Source organism: Malania oleifera, chromosome 8 (assembly GCF_029873635.1).
Source record: "Malania oleifera isolate guangnan ecotype guangnan chromosome 8, ASM2987363v1, whole genome shotgun sequence".
Lineage (NCBI taxonomy): Eukaryota > Viridiplantae > Streptophyta > Magnoliopsida > Santalales > Ximeniaceae > Malania > Malania oleifera.
In genome coordinates this window covers 91,423,692-91,440,815 of record NC_080424.1, presented here as the reverse complement: position 1 = coordinate 91,440,815, position 17,124 = coordinate 91,423,692, and the positions used below count along the sequence as shown (strand labels likewise).

Genomic DNA, 17,124 nt, shown 5'->3' with positions numbered 1-17,124 from the left:
TATGCGGGTTCATATCCATCTTTCTTTAAGAAATGCTGATACGAATGAAAATACAGATTCAATATCCAACATTATGTCGTAAATTATAAGACTAGCACATATTTTTTTAAATGAAAACCAGGATAAACACAAAAAAAATAAAATAAAATAAAAAATAGCCTGATAGGAAGTGTAAGAATGTACCACCTAAGAGAAGACACTAACTTGAAGGGAAAAAAAAAATCATAACTCGGACACAGCCAAAAGAAAGGGGTATAATGCATGCCATTTTCTTATTAAATTTGTTATTTACAATACCACAGTTCAAGAATTAACAACAAATTTGTCAATAGTACAACAACTCAATTTAAAGCCCAGGTCAATTTTAAAAAGTTTAAAAAAAAAAAAAAAACCCATAAGTGCATAATCTGTCTGCCGTAGAACCACCTATAAGTGAAAGAGAAAACCATGTGATAATTAGCAAATATTGGCAGACAATACATGAATGGAATGCAAACATAAAGATAGCACTAGAATTCACATAAAACAACATTATGGGAGAAAAATGAAAGCTAACTGCCATTGTTAAATTACAAGAAAAACAAGAGAAATATGAAAATAAGGAGAAATTGAAATATAAAAAGGTATCACAGTAATCACAGAATATACATGATAGAAAATATACCTTATATGGTAAGCTGAAGGGTGCAGAATCGTATCTACACTGGAAAGGATGGTTGAAGGGAGAACATGAAGGTAAGAGACTTCAAATGCCCCAAATTGTATGGAAACCAGAAACTAGATTGATAAGGAAATCAACACATCAGCTGAGATGGGAATGCAGCCAACCCTTTACTGGGAAATTCAGTGTTGAATAGCCATAATGAAACAATATGCACCTCATCCACCACACACCAACACACACCAAATAATGGCAGTCACTTATCATGAAACCATTCAATAACACTGGTAAGAAAACAAACAGGACTATATAGGACGCAGTGAAACCAAGGAACAGAAATTGGGGATACAATAGAGACGACAATAAAATAGTATCAATCTAGCAGATATAAAAAAAATCAATTTATTCAGGAAAGAAGTACACATCAGTGTCATCAGTCATCAAAAGAAACCCAAGGCAGGCAGCTTCCAATTTTAATTATACAATATCTATTATCATTCTTAAAGTGGACCATATAGAGTAGCTTGCAATTACAAATTGCAGGCCATTCACAATCCAACAACCTCATAATATCTTGAGCCAAATCAATAACTCATTTTATTCAACAGCTAGTTACCAACCATTCACAAAAACACATTTCAAGCACCATAAACAGCAGGGAGACATGGGGGTGAGTAGAACCTCTAATGGTGTTGCTTTCAGTATTGTCAAACCCGAGTTCTCTGTCATGTCAACAGACTTGTCCAACAGGGTTGCCACTTCAAATGCATGAAGAAGGCGAGCAGGAGTGAGATGGAGGACTTGGAGTGCAAATGACGCACCCGAGCTTGACCTTCTGCCAGAGCAAAAAGGAATGAATTCAAAATGTTGACCTCTGGGATCAACATGTGCATGGTTTGTGAGAAACCTCTCTGGTTGGAAGAATGAAGGATTCGTCCAAACACTTGGATCCCTATGAAGCTTCCATATGTTCACTATTAAGCGTGTGCCAGCAGGGACACGGTACCCAGCAACAACACAATCCTCCATGGCTTCCCGGGGCCCTAACAGGTGTCCTGCGAGGTACAGACGCAGGGTTTCCTTGATGATGGCTTGGAGATACACAAGGTTTTTAATGTCTGAATCATCAACTTGCCTGGTCATTCCAACGTGAAAGTCTAGTTCTTCTTGTGCCTTTTTCAATACATGGTGATTATTTACGAGCAATGAGATGGCCCAAGTCAATGTGGCTGCTGTGGTGTCACTGCCACCTAGGATAAGTGCCTGCAAAAGGGCAAGAAATTCATAAATCAAACAAAATAATATAAATTGTCTAAAATGATCATGGAAATTAATAAAATAATGAGGTAATTGGGTGTGGTCTTCAAAGTTCAAACATGGTTTCTAAAAAAAAATATTTTCATTTAAAACTAAAACGAAATAGGAAATAGAAATATAAAAGGTTTCATATATATTCTTTAAAATGATGAGTTCTCCAAAAAAAATGATAAAATGATTGTCAAAATAATTTTTTAACAGTCTTTTTTTCATTTTCTCAGAATTAATATTGGAGAAGGATACCATCCAAAATCAATAAATTGATCCAATAAAATTTTTTCAGATTCTTTACGAAAAGAAAAGGCAATCTCATTCAAGAGCAAACCCAACACTAGCTAGGGCCCAGAGTTACCAAAGATTCATATCCACTAACACTTCATGTGCAAGTGCATACACACGCACACACTGACATACCAGGCAGGTAGATTTGATGCTGATATCCAAACTGTATTGGAGATTAGAGAGATGCCCTTCCTCCTCCAGCGATAACATCACATCAATGAAATCCTGCTCTCCCTCAGTCTTGAACTCACCACGAACCCTCCTCTGACGATGTTCCTCCAACCAAACCCCAAGTATAGAATCCAACTCCTTCGCTGTCTTCTTCATCACCCTCTCATGCCCATTCAAATCCATCCACCACAGAAATGGAAGTGCATCAGAAACCACAAAAATGTCAATCAAATGGAAGAACTGATTAATTGCTTTCTGGCACCATCTTGCCTCACCATCACAGGAAGCGCCAGCACCAAAATATCGTTTTCCAGCCACCATTCTAACTATCACATTAAGTGTCAACTCATCCAACCACTGTTTTAGCTCAACAAGCACAGGGCTGGAGCAGTTCTTTGCCCACCAACTATGTATCGCCTTAATGCCCATCTCAATTTCGGAAGCACGAACATGCTTGAGCATCTCAAGCCGACGGTTTGAAAAAAGTTCAAGCGTCACAATCTTTCACATTTTAAGCCAGGAGGGACTGTACGGTGCAAAACCAAACACTGCATAGTTGTAGCCCATGTGCTTCGCCGCGACTGTAGTGGGACAGTTAGCAAGGGCCCTGTCACTAACAGTGAAGCACTGCTTTGCCACTTCCCAGCTACTAACCACAAAAGCACATTGACTACCAAGGCAGATGTTGAATGCTGATCCATATTTATCAGCCATAGCCCCAAGTCTTCGGTATAGCAGTTGATCACCGCCACAAAGAAGATGGAGGTGACCGATAACTGGCCATGCACCAGGTGCTTTAGGAGCTTCCCCGCTTCTGCTACTTTTTGTCCTTCCAAAAGGCGCATAGAAAATAAATATTAAAGAAATAAATGCAGCAATGGCAGGTGATTGGAGAGAAACATCCATAGTTCAATTGGCAGATATATGGACATGATTGGAAACAAAACATAATAAATTTATAAGCTCATGCCAAGTTGGGAGTTAAACCAACTACTAGCATGAGGCATGCAAAAGCCTAATATGATTTCTGGCACTGATCATGCCTTTCCTTAATCTCTTAATCAATCAATCTAGCTAGATGCTGCAATCTCTAATTTTCCACATGCACAACACATGGGCTCAAATTCCTTATTTAATAATTCAATGAAAATGATGTCCTTTTGTACTCAATATAAGTATCATACATGATGCAATTCTGCATGTGTATTCAGTATGGGAATTTTGTATGAAAATCCCTTTCATGTAAAGCATTGCTTCTTAAAAAATTGTTGCACAACAATTTAGGGGCCATCTGGTATCAATGTCAAAATTTGGGAAAACAAAAACTTAGCAGGTGAAAAAATTAAAATTAAAAACTAGCAACTTGTTTGGTTAATATTTCTAAGACTAAAAATGTAACGCCCCAACCTGGGACTTCCAGGGAGCACTGCTTCTCTCCACCTGGACCAAACAACAAGGAGGCGAGCCTTATTGGACTAATGACTGGCCCCGCAAACCAACACATGTCTTTTTCATGTGTGTTTTTGTCCTCACTCACACACTTCTTGAGAAAACTTCCTAGGTGGTCCCTCATCCCAAGATTGCTCCAAGTCAAGCACGCTTAACTATGAAGTTCTTATGGGAAGGCTCCCGAAAAGAAAAATGCACCTTGTTGATATAGGTAGTAACATCTAGTCTTTTAAACCTTTCATCCATGGGGTATCACATTCTCCCCCACTTATAGAACGCAACATCCTCGTTGCGTACCCACATTTCCAAACCCAGGTGATGTGAATCTTATCACACTTACGGCTGGATGTTGGCTCTGATACCATTTGTAATGCCCCAACCTAGGTCTTCCAGGGAGCACTGCTTCTCTCCTCCTCCACCTGGACCAAAGAACAGGGGGGCGGGTCTTATCAGACTAATGACTGGCCCCACAAACTAACACATGTCATTTTCAGTGTGTTTTTGTCCTCACACACACTTCCTGAGAAAACTTCCCAGGTGGTCACTCATCCCAAGATTGCTCCAAGTCAAGCACGCTTAACTATAAAGTTCTTATGGGAAGGCTCCTGAAAAGAAAGGTGCACCTTGTTGATATGGGTAGTAATATCTAGTCTTTTAAGTCTTTCATCCATGGGGTATCATAAAAAAAAATTAAAAACTTGATTGAGCCAATGTTCCTTTTTTTCCTTGAATCAAATAACAATTAAAAAATATAATTAAAATAAAATACAAGTTCAAAAATATGTGACGAAAATATAACTTATTAATCATTTTACTTAATTATTATATTTTTAGAAACATTGTAATGAAAATAGAAATCATTATATTATTTTACTTAATTATTATATTCCAAAACTCACATTTTAGCTCTAGAAGAACAATCATGTTGTACATGACAATTTTAAAACAGTAAAAATATATTTAGATGACTTTTTCTTTTCAAATTTTTAGAAATTCTATGGATATTTTTATTTTACTTTTATTTTAAATTCACAGTCATTTTGTTTCTAATTATAATAAAAAATTATTTCTAAAATAAATTACTTATAAAAATTAATTCTGGAATATTTGACATCAGTTTGCCAAAACAATTTAAAACCATAAAATCTATATTTAAATTTTTTCAATACACTTGAAAACCAACAACAAAAGCAGAATTAGCAATGTAAACCAAAGCATTGTTATTATCTATTTCTTCATTGTACAAAAATAAAAACAGAAAATGAAAATGATACCAAACAGACATGAAAGCAATCATGTTCTCCCACAGACATCTGTCCTTTTTTACTTTTTTGTTTAAACACACACCCAAATGATGGTGAAAAGTTAACAGAGACCCATTTTCAGCACCATGAAGCATGCACTATTATATCTCAATTTAATACACTAGCTAGGTAGGTCAAAGCTCCTCCTTGCCAGGCAGATCAACTCAGCTGACATGAATTTCATACTAAAAATCATATTATAATGCTTTAAAAAAAATTTAAACAGAAGGCTTCAGATTACAATCAGTCAACTCACATCAGAGAGCGCATGCAATTAAGATATATATGTGTATTTGAATCTAGCTTAGGTTGACTTATGAGTATCTGATTCCTTTCGCCCTGATCGCTACTTGGGGAGTGAAGAGCTAGGTGGTAAAATATGTAATTCATAAAGCAAAAATCATGCCACTTTGCCCAATTGAAAAGTAAGCACCGCGTTTATTTTACTTATCTCTGAAAAAAAAAAATCCCACACACACAAAATTAATGTCATCTGTCCTGCACACTGTTGCTAGAAACCTTTTTTTTTTTTAACCTGGATGCATGATTCAAAACACAGGTGCTTTTACACTGCCATCTATAAAATCTGCAAGAGTTAGCAAATACGTCACTTGTGCATGAACTTCTGAAGATGAAAAAAAAAAAAAAAAAAACCAGATCAGTTGGTGAATCAAATTAAAATTGATTACCAATAAAGAAAATCAAACAGACCACCATCTAGATCTTTCCCATCTAAAAATTAAAACAAATGAGAGCTTAAAAAAAATATAAGAATAAAACAATAGAAACAGTAAACTTATATATAACAACAAAAAGAAGAAAGCCCTAAGCCACACTACATGGGATCACCTATATGAATCATTTTTTTCATCATTATGCACAATCTCAAGCAGCATTCTTTGAAAGTGGCTGTGCCATTAAATCTTTATTGCTACCTCAGTGTAAGATATTCTAGGTTTACACTGTGCCCTGCAGTCCCTAACATCAACTACGTCATTCTTTCTCTTTGGCAATATGATGGAGGACGACCTATGGAGAATTTTGTACCTATAGATTCGGAAATTAGAATTTCTATTTAGTTTGAAGTTTTTTATCTTAAAAGTTTTACTTAATTTAGGATTTCTATTAGTATTTTTCGTTCAAGGGTTGTTTTGTAATTATATGTTTTATTTTTAAAATTGGTGTTGACCTTATAGGTCATACTCTGTTTTGATTATGACAAATACTCCGGTATTTAATGTCTATCAAGTTTGTGTGCAGGTTCATATTAGCAAGATCGTATGATGGCATATGTTATCTTGAAGCAAAAGAAAACCCAAAAGATTCATTTGTTGTAATTTAATATTAAGTTTTATTCAGGTCTGTAATATTTAAGTAGGAAAGGTCTGTAATAATTAATGCATATCATGCATGTAGGAACTGATAAGCTCAAAAACCTTAGAAAAACCCTAGGTCCTTGCACTTGTACTTAGGTTAGTACCCAAAATCACATATGCTAACAGGGGAATTTATTGAATTGAAACAAGACTTAAAGGACTAAAATAGTAAGGTTTCGGGCGACCGAACCTTGGTGTTCAAAACACCTCAGTCAACCGAACCGTTGAATAGTCAGCATGTTGACCTGACTTCGGGCGACCGAACTCGTACCCTAACCTTTTCCAACAACTTGGGCGCCCGAACGTTTACGTTCAAAATACCCTCGGGCGACCGAACATGTGAGTTTGGTAAACCGAACTTAAGACCAAGCGACCGAACCTCAGACAAATTGAAAAATCGCCTTGGTCAGGAAACCGAACCCTCATTCAAGCACCCGAACACAGAAAAGCTACTTTTTCTGTTGTGTTTGTTCGGGCGACCGAACCTATGGCTCGGTCGACCGAAAGTCTCGGGTTGGCCTAAATTTTACCATTGTTAATTGGGGTTAAACAAGGTTAATTTTCTTAAACTCTTTTAAAAAAAAATTTACTTATTCCCTATGTATCCCCAACGGTTATAATTTAGGTCTTCTCTATATATATGGGTTCATTTGCACAATTAAGAAGTAATTAGCACTTTGATTAGCAAAAATATTCTCTGTATTTTTTAGAGACCTTTTTCAAAACACAACTCTCATACACTCTCATACTACTATTCCTTTGCTAAATCAATCCTTGTGAGAGTACTTTGAGTGATTATACATTATTCTCATTTGCTAGAAACTCTCATTGTGCTCTTTGTTTGTGTGATTTTTGGATTAAGAGTTGAGCAAAGTTCTTTCCCCCAATTTTATTTAATAAATCATTGTATGGGAAAAATTTTGTAGCTAGTGAGTCTTTGCATCATTATTGCAAGACTCATTGAGCTTGTGTTTTTAATTGTGCAAATATTATTTTTCACAAGCTAATTTTTCAAATATCTCTTGTGCTTGAATATTGAGAAAATATTTTTAGAGGTATTTTGATTACACTTGGTGAAAATCTTTGAAACCCTAAATTGTGATTGAGATTTATATCTATACATTATTTCAAAGATTAGCTTGTTAATACACTCTTGTGCTTGATTGAATATAGACATTATATTGAGTGTTGATTGCACACATATAGCACTGAGCTAATAATTCTTATTTTATTGATGTGCATTGATTGATACTAGTACAAATCTGCTTAGTTGAGAAGCATATATTTTGTACACATCTTGTATTGTGATTTGGTTGTATTCCAAGCGTGGGCCTAAAGAGGGAGACTTGCCCTGTGAAAAGTCTCAGATTAGCTTTGACACAGTTAGGAAAGCTAGGCACACCATCCTGATAAGGTATTGTAAACGGTGTCACTCCACCCGTGAAGTAAGTCTCAGTGGAATCCTTGTACTTGTGAGTCAAGGCGGGGACGTAGGTAGTATTGGTCAAACCCTGATAACATTTCTTGTGCCTACTTTTAATTTCCACACTTTAAATTTCAGCACTTGAATGTTTGCGTTTAATTGTTTAAATATTTGATTGGAATTGCATAAAAAGACTCTAGGTTGTGAAATACTGCTAACATCTTGTTTAACCTAGGAATAAGCTTAAAATTCCAATTCACCCCCCCCCCCCTCTCGTGAATACACCAAAGTCAACAATTGGGTATTTAAACTTTAAATATTTTGTTTACTAGATGTGAGCATGGCCTTCACGTGTGCACCATGGCTCCAAAAAAACTGCAACAATAAAGATAGAAAGAGATATTTTTGGAACATAAAAGTGACCAGCGAGACTAAAAAAATGCAACATAAAGGAAACTGTAAAATATGGAAAATACAATTTGTCCAGAATATTTTCAGAACTCAAAACAGAACAAAAAACAATAGTAATATAGATGTGTATTGCATAATTAATGTGCAGCAGTTGTGCTTGAATCAAACGCCCCTCTTGTGTTCTCTCTACCCACTCCACACACTGCCTTTTCCCCCTCCTACCCCTTCTCTTTCTTCTTGTCTCCTCTCTATTTTCTCTCCACTCCCCTATTTTCTCCCTCTATTCTCTTCTATTTTCTCTCCTTACCCCCTATTTTCACTCTCCTTTCTTTTCCCCCCTAATGTCCTACATCAAATTGGTAAGCAAACATCAATCACTCACACCATAATCAATGGAAAGTCATCCAAATCCATGAATGATTCCCAACCCTCTCTTCATTGTCTTCCACATCAACCTTGGTTAATGAATTGTCAATCTGAGTCACCCAAAAAGTAGTTTGTCATTATAATTGTCCAGCCACTAGAGTCCTTTATGATCAAACCCCTTTTCCCTTTCTGTTGCCGCTTTCCTGTATTTTAGTTTAGGACTTCATATTTAAAAAGAAGGAAAAAAAAAACTGCCTATAGGATCTGATTCATCAGCCAAGAATATCAAGTAGTCTTCTTTCCCCTGCCATCATTGCTGGAGAGCATTGAGCATGCACCAGAAAGCCCTGTTACCTACTGGAGAACCAAAAAACTTCAATCACGTTGTTTCACATTGTTTGAGATTTTACCACATGGCTTTGAAAACTAATGATGCATTTTGGAGCATAGATTTCGGACCTTGAATTTTATTTTGAATGGATTAGGACAAATTTCAACACAATTTTATATTACATCTTATCCAAATCCAATACAGATCCAAATCCAAGGCCTCTCCAAACATAAGGTAATGATTTCTCCAGTCATCCAAACACAAGAACAGCACCATGAATTCAAAGTGATCAAAAGGCAGACATGAATCATGGTGTCATCCAAAATGTTCAAGGGAGGATCCAACTTGCTGACAAAGTCACCCCAACATTTTAGGTCCTCCCATGAATGGTTGCATGGTTGAGCATCATGACTACTACAAAGAGTTGTATATTATTAAAACACAATTTTCTAACCCTTCAGTGGACACGAGTCATGAAACGAAGTGGACCATAGTTCTTTTCAGGATAAAACCCTACAATTTTCTTCAATAACCCAAGGAACCATGAATGTTTTCACTCCAAAGATAACCCACCTCTCTCTAACCTTGATGTGTTTTAAGATCTAATAGTTAAGACTTTTTGCGACATGCATTATGAGTTGGTAACAATTGGACAAATATTCTTGTCAAGAACTCAATTCTTCAACCTCAATTTTCCATTCCAAACCCAATGAATGAGTCAGAATTGGTTGCTCAATATTTTGTTGAAGATTCCTTATTCATTGTACCTGTTGTTAAGAATCCCGTTGAGATTACATCTCCTCCATCAATATGTGCCTTAACCAGCTACAGTCCTAATTTTCCATCTATTTATCCCTTGACCAGATCTCATAAAAATTTTCTCATCATTCTTGAAATACCAACCGGATGCATATTTACTTGAGTTGCCATTAGATTCAAATATTAAATTAATTCTTTTGGGAGGACTGGTAACCTTACAAATAGACATTGGAGCCTTCTATGTTGCTTATAGTAGGAGAATCTTTATGCTACATTCCCATGGAAATTGAGGATGCATGGCAATTCCTGCCACCTTCTGATTTGCCACTTGTTTGACTTTGTTCCAGCCTATGGAGTTGCTGTCAATGTGCCATATTTCCAAAATGTCGAGTTTGCTCCAAATTGGGAGAGTTTGATGGAGAACCACTATGGAGAATTTAAACACTTACTAGCCGTGGGAGGCACTGCATGCATGCTTCACAGCTCACAAATTTCCTCTCTTTTAGAAATTAATTGCACTGTTATTTTTGCTATTATACCCTTTTACTTAAATGGAAGAGGGGATCATGAGTTCAAATAACTCTTTTCTATGAGTAATATATGCAGATTGAATCAAGCAAGTGAAGGCTAAGGTAATGTGTGTGCAGTGAAATCCTTTAAATTGGTTTGTCAAATTACCTATTTATCCATGTTTCGGAAAATCTATTATTAAATGGTAACTTATAAATGCTGAGTGGGGAGATTTTTGGAATATGAATAACAAAAGAATGATGATAAAAAACTAGTGCGGTTTGTTTAATTAATAATACAGATACTGTAGCTACAGATTTAGAAAATGGGATTTCTATTTTAGTTAGAAAAATTTTGGTTCTTTAGAAGTTTTAGTTTAAGTACATGTTTTAGTTTTAATGAACCATACATATTCTGTTTATTGAATGGGAACCTTTCTTCAGAGAGGGATGTTCATTCTTGGTCTTTGGATCAGTTGGGAGTGTGTTCTTGCAAATATTTTTTTGAATTTTTTATCCATTCCAAGTCTTCATTTCCACTCTATCCTGTTACTTGGAAGGCCAAGGCTCCCCCCAAAAGTTAAGGCTTTCGCTAGGTTGGTTGTGCTCAATAGAATAAATACTAATGACTTGCAGCAAATCAGGAGATCTCTGAAGGCACTTTCTCCCAATGTATGTGTGCTCTGTAACAAGCAAGGTCTTAAATTTCAATTTTGACTCAAATTTCGAAACTCCAAAAGTACAGAAATTTCGACGGAAATTTCAATTTCGATTTCGATTTCGATTTTGATTTGAAAAAATAACGGAAACTAGTAATAAAGCATGGAATTCTTTGTGAAACTTTAGAAATGGTTAACAAACATAAAAATATAAGTTTTTAGACTAATATATTACAAATTAAATACATCTATGTTTTGTATGAGGTGGAAAAGTTGTAAAATAGTATGTGTATCAAACATGTTTGTAAGATAATATACATTAAACATATTCAGTTAATGCAAATGAAATTCATAAATCATTTAAATATTATTTATTATACAAATATTGATAATTTAGACATGAATGATTAAATAAAATATTACTATAAGTTTATTTTTTCATATAATTTCAAAAGCACTTGTGATAACCTTTTGTTTCAATAAAATAAATTAAAAGAGAAATTTCTCTTCACTCTCAAGGTTTTGATAAATTTCGACAAATTTCGTTAAAATTTCGAGGTTTTGATAAATTTCGGATGATTTGTTGAGATTTCGACAGAAATTATGCAAGACGGAAATCGACTGCCATTTCAATTTCGAAGGCGATGGAAATTGGAAATTTAGTTTCGTGGAAATTTAAGACCATGGTTACAAGAACTCCAAGACAGCTTCTCATATTCTTTTGCACTGCTAATTTTTCTTGGAGGATTTGGAATAAGCTTGTTGGTATTACCAGAGAGAGCTGGGTACTTCCTACTTTGGTGAAAGACTTGTCAGCCATTTCTCTCACAGTCTTCGGAATAAGGAAGGATAGGGCAGCATTATGGAAGTTGGGCACTTCTGCAGGTTTTGGGGGAATATGGTTTGGAGCATGATGCATGAATTTCTTCTGAGAAAAAATTAAATTGGGTGCTGATTTGGGACAAAATTCAGTATTTGGCATCACTGCGGTGTGTTGGTTTTGGATTCTTCAAAGGGGCTAGTTTGCAGGAGTTACAAAGAGATTGGAGGAACATGGTAGCTTGTTGATCTTTTCTCTCTTTGTTGTTCGTAGATGTTTATTTCTGGTTTGCTCCAGATCTTTCTTGGGAGAGGTCTCATTCTCCCTTTTGTAAATTCTCTTCCTATTAATGAAACTTTCTTTTGCTATAACAAAAAAAAAAAAAAAAAGTGTATTGTACAGTTAATGTGTAGTACATATGTTCGAATGAGACTGATAGATCCATACCCAGTCAAGAGCAGCCAGCTGCTGCTCCTTCAACAATTTCGGCGCCGGTTGCTCCTCCATCAGTCTTTGCTGCACTGATGGCTGCTCCATTTCAACCTTGTCGGCACCAGCTGTCCAGAATGTCAAAATTAGGCAGCCTACCAACTTTGATTTTTGATCCTCCCCTTCCCTATATATATGTGTGTGCCAATGAGATGAAAAAAGATAAGAGAGAAGACAACACAACATAAGGCACGGCGGAGGGAACACCAAAAATTCTTTTGTAAATTAGTGTGTGTGTTGTGAGTCAGCAAAGAGAGTTGCAAGAGTTGAGTGATTATTGTATCCTCCTCCTCCTCTGTATTTTTCCCAGTACATATAGTAATTTCTCTCTCCTGTGGACATAGGCCGGAATTTGGCCAAACCACATAACTTCAGTGTCAATATTTTTCTATGTGTGCTTGTTTATTTCATTAATTAGTCAACCGGTAAACCCAACAGACACTCCCCTCTCGTGTTCCTCTTTCTACCCACTTTACACTTTGCATTGTTCTTACTCGTATATTTTTCTTCCCCTAGTCTCTCTCTTTTTCTTCTCCTCTTTTTTTTCTCTCTCCACCATCCCAGTTTTGCCCTTTATTTCTCTTATATTTCTCTCTTTTCTCTTTTCCCCTCTATTCTACATCACAACACTATTTGATCCATGGTGAAAAGCCTAAGCCAACTTAGGAGCCCTTGTTTTATAATATCTTCTACTGAAAATATTTAAAATTAAAAAAAAAAAAAAAAAAAGCAATATCAACTTCAATGCTAGTAAGCCTAGTTTACATTTTCTTGCTTTCTCCTTCGTCAAAATTTTCTAATGACATCCAAGACAGGCAAGTATTTCTCCCAGTACAGGCAAGTTTTCTCCCATTGCGGGTCAAGATTCACTCTTTAGCAGGAAGTCAAAGAGTTCAATTGGAAGAGGCAGAAACCATTATAAAAGTTCTCTAACTCAAAGGCTAAAGATCTGAGGCCAAGGAAGACAGTGAATTTCCCATGACAACATCACAGGTGCAAAATCCAAAGTGCTAAATATAACTGCCCAAAAGAATGAAAGAAGCAACCAATTTTCAAACCAAGGCAATTCAAAAGTAAGGCCTAAGTATTCATATTCAAAGCCCAAATAATTATGTCACTGATTTGGTACAAGTACGTCAAGAAGATTTGGAATTTACCTTAATTCTGTGATACCAAATCCTTTTTCTCTTTTGCTGGGAAAACCAGTTTCAAGTTGACTTAGGTTTCCAATTCCACAATGAAAGAGAGAGAGAATTGAACAGAGATTTCAACTAGTTCTTTGTTTCTCATAATCTCCTCTCATGCACCAAATTAAGAGATAGGACTTATAATTGAGTTTTTTTATCGCCCAAAAAAAAAGAAAATAAAATCAAAGAGATCCTCATTGCAGGAAAAAACAAAATAAAACAAGAAAAACCAAAAAAAAAAAAAAAGGAAAAAAAACAAAACAAAACTAACCCCCAATTAAGAAAACCCCTCATTAAGCCCTTCCCTTCACAATTGATAGAGCTCTATGATCTTGCTATTTCCTGCTGACCCTTAGTCGCTTTTCTTTTAGCCTAATCCAAATAAACTCCATTGCCTTTAGTATCAGCCAACAACATTCTCATATCATCCAGAAATTTTTTGAGCACTAACATCCGGCACACTTATCTCCTCCACCGATGTAGGTAATAACTCATCCCTACATTGATTAGTTACAGCCAAGTCTATACCCAAACCCCACTCCTCAAAGATAGAAACATCCTCCAAACCTTCAAGCAGAGAAAGCGGTAGATAAGAAATATCCCCAAGTGCATCGGAAGAATCTGAAGAATAATTCACTTTTTTGCAAATCTCATCCAACAATAGACCTCTACCACATACAAAATCACTACTTACTCACTGTCCTCTTCAGAAAAATCCTGCCACTTCTTTTCTTCCCTCTGAAAATGATCTCCATCTCTATCTAATATAGACTCAGCACAATCTGAGATTCCTCAATGTTAGGACCGGAGGAGCCCATGGGTGGGCTTGATACACATGAGTGAACACCAACTTGACCCAAAAGCTTAAGCCTATTGGGTCCTGAGTCCAACTATGTATATAAGCATCAATCATCCACTCAAATTTTCCAATGTGGGACAAGCTCACAAGTGAAATTCTCAACAATCTCCCCCTCACTTGTGAGTTCTAACTACTCCCCCTTGAACGGAAACCGTCTCCCTTATGGGAGTAAGCCCAATTCCCCAACAATTGCTCAAGTGGGTCTTACCACTGGCGTCTTACGTACCTCAGATTACATTCCATGTGCCTCCGAACCAATCCTACCTCCCACGTCTTGACCCTATTCAGATCCATCCTAGGCCTAGACGATCCTTATTGGCCTCGGTCACACACTTGGTCCTCCAACTGTTAGCACGTCAGGAGAATTAGCTTCACGTCTCGACTTTTTCACGATGTCGCACACCCAGAGTTACGAACCGTCGGCTCTGATACCACTTGCTAGGACTGGAGGAGCCCATGGGTGGGCTTGATACACATAATTGAATACCAACTTGACCCAAAAGCTTAAGCCTATTGGGTCTTGGGTCCAACCATGTATATAAGCACCCATCATCCACTCAAATTTTCCAATGTGGGACAAGCTCACAAGTGGAATTCTCAACACTCAACATGACACTTTCCAGCATCATCTCTTTTTAAAAATTTCCTCTCCATGTATTTGAATTTATACAATTCTTTAAGAAGCAACGTTTTCACACCTTTCATTCCTTCCTCACTGTTCGATGCTTGTACACCTTTAAATCCACTGCCTTTTTATAATCTTTCTCATCCTTGCTTTCTCCAACAATACCCACCACCCCTGGATGCGACCTATTGCCAAACCTTTCCTTATTCTGGCCACCATCTGATTGCAGTTCTTGCCACCCCTGAAAATTCTTAATCATTTCATTGCAAAAATTATTGGACAACACCATAATACAAGCATTATTTGTGGTATTAATACTTGACTTATCAATTTTTTGAGACCATTAACAGGTTGTTTAGACCCTGCCTTAACAGTCCAACATTCTGATTTTGAAAAGAAACTTCTGGAAAAAGGCTGCCACATTTGAATAAGAAATAACCAAATCCTCTTCTCCATCAGCATATTTTTCATAGAATTTTAAAATTTTGATCTCCAAAGGATGTTCACACAAGTTTAGTTTGCAAAATAGCCAAACCATAGTATTTCCTCATCTCTATTAGCATATTTTTCATAGAATTTTAAAATTTTAATCTCCAAAGGATGTCCAGACAAGTTTAGTTTGCAAAATAACCAAATCATAGTCTCTTCTGTTTTTTCATAGAATTTTAAAATTTCGATCTCTGAAGGATGTCCAGACAAATTTAGTTTGCGCTAGCAGTGGGCACATGCTCTGTGTGTTAAAGCTTGATATACATTGTTGGCACACAACCTACTTAAGTTTTTTGGTAAAGTGGTAATCTAACATGGTATCAAAGCTGGTTATCAGGAGGTCTTGGCTTCTAGCCTTGTTGCCTGTATTTACTCTATGGTATTTAAAAAAAAATTATTGTATTCCCTATCATGGGTGCTATTTATCATGTGTTTATCTCTCCACGTGCTGTCGGACTGCACGTGCAAGGGAGCGTTAAAGCTTGATATACATTGTTGGCTCACAACCTAACAGCTTAAGCTTTTTGGTAAAGTGGTAATCTAACACCGTGCATGCATCACAGATACCTCCTTGTGCATTATGAAAGAGCGGTTATGAGAAATTTTAAAATATTGATTTCTGGAAGTTGAGATTTAAAACGTAAATAGGGTTGTTTCAAAAAATTTGAAATTTAAGAGAGACAATAGGGTGAAGAAGAGTAGTTTTAGGTAGCTCCAAAAGCGGTTACACAAAGTTAAAAGATGATAGTGGAGTATTACAACTTATCCCTCAACCACCTTACTCAAAAGAATAAAGTTTGGTTTAAAAAAAAAATTAAGTCGAAAAAATTTGGAAAGGAAAAAGAGGAGAGAGGGACAATCCCTTGTGCAGATAATCCAAATTACCAAAGTTACTACAGAAAATAAAGTTTCACTGTAAATATAAGAGCGTTGGACACAGAAACAATGACTCTAGGGGAAGCACTGGTTTAAGTATTTAATACTTAGTTGCAGGATTCTTCTCATTTGGTGATGATTTCATCTCACGGCCTCAACTCACTGCTTCGGTGCTTCTTGTACCGAACCTTGACAGGACTTTGCTCCAACCATGAGAAATCTCACTCCACTCCTGATAGAACCTCACTCCTAGCATTACAAACCTCAGAACATTTTGCTCAGACCATATGCCTAAGAGTTTATTATTTTGCATTGCATAGAAAAGAAGTCACGTGTAATTTTGCAACTTGTTAGCCATTGTTGCACACAAATATTATCTTTACACATTATATTAGCTTTTATGTTAGAACTAAACATATTTCTTTTAGACAATATTATATGTTATTTTCTATGCTACATTAGTCTTACACACACACACACACACACACGTGTGCGTGCATATTGCCAAATAGTGTATATTATTTAGATAGACACTTGTAACCTTCAACACTTTCACATCTCCCTACTTCCTCCCAGTTGGTACTCACACTCACACCACATGTAACTACAATTTAATTCATCTAAAGATTCTAAATAACAGCTTCATGGCAGTCTTCAAGCAAGCTCTATGGAGCCTACCTGGGTGAAGCATTGTCATAGCTTTGACAACAGTGGTCATACTTAATTCAAACTTGCACAGCTTTAAAGTTTCTTGCTTTTTC

The 17,124-nt window shown here is 36.3% G+C and overlaps 1 pseudogene; it reads right to left on the bottom strand.

Moving 5' to 3' along the window:
- Window positions 1-1,051: 1,051 nt before the first annotated feature.
- On the bottom strand, window positions 1,052-3,337 carry LOC131163131 (xanthotoxin 5-hydroxylase CYP82C4-like; annotated as a pseudogene).
- Window positions 3,338-17,124: the final 13,787 nt, after the last annotated feature.